At 38.3% G+C, this 3953-nt stretch overlaps 1 long non-coding RNA gene across 1 annotated transcript; it reads right to left on the minus strand.

Annotated features, from left to right (window-relative positions):
• Positions 1 to 203: 203 nt before the first annotated feature.
• On the minus strand, positions 204 to 2775 carry LOC122027535. Its single transcript, XR_006124443.1, has 2 exons — positions 1374 to 2775; positions 204 to 412 (listed from the first exon to the last, which is right to left on the minus strand). It is a non-coding gene; the product is annotated as an uncharacterized LOC122027535 (long non-coding RNA).
• Between the last annotated feature and the right edge of the window lie 1178 nt (positions 2776 to 3953).

Below are 3953 nucleotides of genomic sequence, written 5' to 3' on the forward strand. Positions count from 1 at the left end.
TTATCAAAACTAAGGTTCGATCGTCGGATGCTTCCTGCACCAACAGAATATATATATATATAAAATAAAAATAATAGAACACACAGTTTAATATACTCAGCCTACTCGGCTGGACAAAAATAAATACAACCACACAATTATTAATAAGCCTACACGGCTGAAAATAAACACACAGCAGCGGAAGACATAAAACGATACGAACGTAAAACCAACAACGACACTAACAAAAATATCTGTCATCACAGACTTGACCCAAAATTCACATCGACTTGTTGAAAACAGAATACACAAAATCATTATACCACCCCAAACAATAACAAAACTAAAACGAAAACTATCCTCGAGTGTAACGTAGGACCCAGGACTGGCAGCCGGCATCTCTCCAAGCATCCATGACTCATCTACCTGTTACCTGGCGAAAGAAAATCAATTTGTGAGGTGGTGAGTATTGGAACTCAGCGGGTAAGGAAAGAGATAGTGCATGAACATAACATATAAGTAGAAAGTGAGCCAAGAGTATACAGTCTCATAAAAGAAATAGCAGATACTACAATAGAACCAAAATAAATGCTCATACCTGGAACCATATCCTAGGCTAGGTATAGTAGGTCAGAACTGATACTAATATACTACAGTACTGCTCATACTACAGAGGTAATAAGCAAGGTATATACAAATTTTTGATGACTAAACATCTACAGTGAGAATATATCTCAACACAAATAAGCATATCAGCATAAGTGAACAACAGTAGTAAGTAAGCAATAACAACATATATAAACAACAGCAGCCCAAGCAAATATAATAACAGCGTATGCACCGATGGTCACTCCCGCCCACCTCTCCGCACCATGACCCCTGTATGGTCGAGAGGCCGGGTCAGTGACAGACTGTACACCGCTCCAGCTACCACTCACACGAATGCATCTGCGACGGGCTCCCTGCTGCTCGTACTCCAGCTACCACTCACACGAGTGGCCGAGTGTGACACGATAAGACAAGTGGCATCAACTCCAGCTACCACTCTCTCGAGTGGCCGAGGATGCGACATGCATGCAATGACATGATGCGAACAATTCAACAGTCATCATATATATATAAGCAGAAACATGTATGCTACATGAAGCCAGCATGCTCAATTTAGTACATAAATAAGCAATAGTCAAAACATACAAACATGGTATCTAGTATCTGCTACTGATCATGGACAACAACAAGAGACTGTATAGATATGGAAACGAATTTCTCAAAGATTGCGTGGAAGTATCAAGCGCAGGAAAGTAAGAGTGGAGTCAAGGTAAACAGTCCTAATCCAAAATAATTCATTCACTAAGGTCAAAGTACTAAAAGGAAACAAAGCAAGAAGTACCCACCTTTACTTGTAGATCGTGCTAGGCTGTCTCCACTTTAGAACACTTGGCTCGTAGCAGTGTCTTGCAACAAATCATATGATTACAACCAAAACCCCTCATACCTCAACTTGTTACCTAAACCCAATTCAAACAGAAAACCCTAATTAAGCCATCTCGACTTCAAATAGACAAATCAAATCAGAAATTCCAAATCTGACCCGGAATTCAAAATCAGGCACCAAACTCCAGCAACACAGGGAACCCATCGTAGCTTCAAACTCGACTCAAAATATTCCAAATCCATTCACCAAATCAGTCTGACATTTAATGAGTACAAAAAGGATAAAAACTAGAAGTAATGCAAGCCCAAGTTCTTAATCCCAAAAATTCCAGATCTCAATTAGCTCCTCATCCTTACTCAATCCTGTAGAATTCCTACTACACTACCCAATATTTCAAACCACCAAAAAGATAAAACAGAAACCCATTTAATCACAAAGTTTACAGCGGAATCAAAAAAACCAAGGTCAACATCGAATCAACCTCTGTATCAACCATCCAATCCTGTTATCCCAGCATTCACGGAGATCACAAAACCACCAAGGAAACACACTAAGATCCCTCGAATTGCAGCATTGTATTGAAATCCATAAACTATATCCCAATTTCACTAGAAATTTGATACTATCACAATGGTGCAGGAATCAAAATACACAGCCTACTTGGGTCTATTCCAGAATTTGAACCCAACTCCGCAAAACAGCCACAACAGCTCAGGAAAAATTCAAATGCATGAAAACACACTAATCATACAAATTGCAGAACACAATCAACCAGACATTGGAGTAGCATTTGAAACTCGGAACTACATCAAGCTAAAATCATGCCAATTCCACAACAAATTTTGGGAAACAAAAGCCTAGACTGCAACCCCCCCACAAGAACGCAACACCAAATTCGTGCGTTGTCATCTAAATCCAAGATAAGAGCGTGGAACAAACAGGAACATCTTTGACACTCGCAAAAACCCGACATCACCTTGCCTACTAGACCTACTAGTATCAACAAAGGAAGAGTACTTGCCGGCTACTGTTCGCGAGAGGGAGAGTGAAGGAGGAGGGCCCGACAGTGCGTCTCGGGAGGAAGAGGAGATGGAGTGTCTTCTTCTCCAGCGATGACCCGCGGCTGCAGACGGTCGGCGCGAAGGGGCGGTCGTGGCTCCTTTTCTCTGCTTGTGCGACGGCTAGGGCAAGGGGTCGACGCCGATTGGGTCAAGAGGTGGAACGGATGAGGCAACGGCGGTGGAGAAGAGTCTCGTGAGGGAGGAGAGATGGAGAGCTCGGCGGCGTCGCTGGGTGAGGCTAAGGGATGAGGATCGGCGCGAGAGGCATTGGCCGCGTGAGGGGTTTTTGAGAAGGAAGGGTTCGACATTGAAGGATTTTATAAAAAATACTTAGGTTTATTGCAATTAAATCCTAACTTGATTCCTTAATCAACTCCTACTTCCGGGTATTCCTAACATGCTTTTATCGGCCCCATTAGTGCATCCCCTCAAAATACATTGTACAGGCTCCAATTAAATCCCAAAAAATTCCTAAAAATTTCCAAAAATTCCATTAAGGTTTTTCATCCATTAAACCTTATTATTTAATTATATTTGTTGCCATATTTTACAATTTTAACTTAAAAATCATGTTAAATTAAAAATTAAATTTAAACATTTTAACTTTAAGATTAAAATTTAGAAATCAAATTAAAAATTAAAACTTAAAAATTAGATTAAATTTAACTTGAACTAATTTTTAGCTCCTACCTGTTGTAGGAAATCAAATCGATATTGGATAGTGGTTGCTCCAAACATATGATTGGGGATCAAACCAAATTCACTCAATTAATCTACTAGAGCTTACGAACAGTTACCTTTGGAAACAATGACAAACTCAAGGTAATTGGGATAGGTAGCATTGAAGTCAAAACCGATTTCGTTATTAAGAAAGTTTTACTTGTTGAAAAACTCAAATACAATCTTCTTAGTATAAGTCAACTGTATGATTCTGGATATAAGGTTAGGTTTCTTTCTACTGAATGTTTAATTTAACACTTAGATAATCCTACTGTAAGCCTAAAAGGGTTTAGAAAGGACAATATCTATGCTATTAACCTAACCTCTTCTTCACTTAAGTGTTATTTAACACAAAAAAAAGAAACCTAGTTATGACATAGAAGAATGTCACTCACAAACTTCAGAAATCTAAGTTAAATGGATTAGTTAGAGGCTTACCAAAATTGCCCAACTTAGACTCAACAATTTCTAATACTTGTCAACAGGGAAAACAAACAAAATCTACTCACAAATCAACTAATCAACTTTAAACAAATTCAATACTAGAACTATTACACTTAGACTTATTTGATTTCAATGGGGTCAAATCAATAAGTGGAAGTCTATATTGCCTAGTAATAATAGATAACTACTCTAGATTCACCTGGGTAAAATTCTTAAAAAGTAAAGATGAATCATTTAAAATTTTCACTATTTTTTGCAAACAAATTGAAAAATGAAAAAGACATAAAAATGAAAAGAATCAGAAGTGACAATAG

The sequence above is a fragment of the Zingiber officinale genome, chromosome 10A (assembly GCF_018446385.1).
Source record: "Zingiber officinale cultivar Zhangliang chromosome 10A, Zo_v1.1, whole genome shotgun sequence".
NCBI classification, from domain to species: domain Eukaryota; kingdom Viridiplantae; phylum Streptophyta; class Magnoliopsida; order Zingiberales; family Zingiberaceae; genus Zingiber; species Zingiber officinale.